The sequence below is a fragment of the Myotis davidii genome, unplaced genomic scaffold, assembly GCF_000327345.1.
Source record: "Myotis davidii unplaced genomic scaffold, ASM32734v1 scaffold290, whole genome shotgun sequence".
NCBI lineage: Eukaryota > Metazoa > Chordata > Mammalia > Chiroptera > Vespertilionidae > Myotis > Myotis davidii.
The window spans coordinates 240,450-241,126 of NW_006285049.1; positions in this window are offsets into that span (position 1 = coordinate 240,450).

Here is a 677-nt window from a genome sequence, read left to right on the forward strand (position 1 = left end):
GATTTTTTAAAAACATGCAATACCGGACTATTTAGTCAGGGCCACTGACCTCTTTTCCCTGAAGTTGTCAAATAAAAATCTGACAACAGCCAACACAACAATAGCCGTCCAGTGTGAATGATTCAAAACTACACTTTTTTTCCCTTTCAGATTGGCAAAAAATATATATTTTTGTGTGTGCCACAGAATTTTAGTCATTTGTTTGTGTGTGCCATGAAATGAAAAGGTTGAACACCACTGTTTTAGGGGTCCCGTGCTTCTCATTCTTTTCCTCCTCCAGTTTCCTAGCTCTTAGAGTGCTGATACATACCTTGTGAGAAGGTGTATGTATCAGATGACCGAGGGCTGGCCTTGGAATGTCAGGATCCACCAACATGGGACATGGTCACCCTTACCTACCCCTGATCAGCTTTGGGCCACTCTCTGGCCACCTGGTTCAGGCTTTGGGAGGAGGAAAGGGGTGGAGCCAAGGATGTCCTGAGGAGGTAGCAGGAGGAACCCAGCTGAAACCTCCCCTGTCAGACCTCCTGAGAAGGGAGGCAGGGCAACTGCAAAGGTCACAGGGAGCAGAGTGATCTGCGCCTGCTGTGGAAAGGTGTAGCTCTGTCAACAGATTAAGTTCTTGCTCCTCAAAGAGGGTGCTGGCGGGGAGGGGGAGGGAGGAGTTGGAAAGGGCA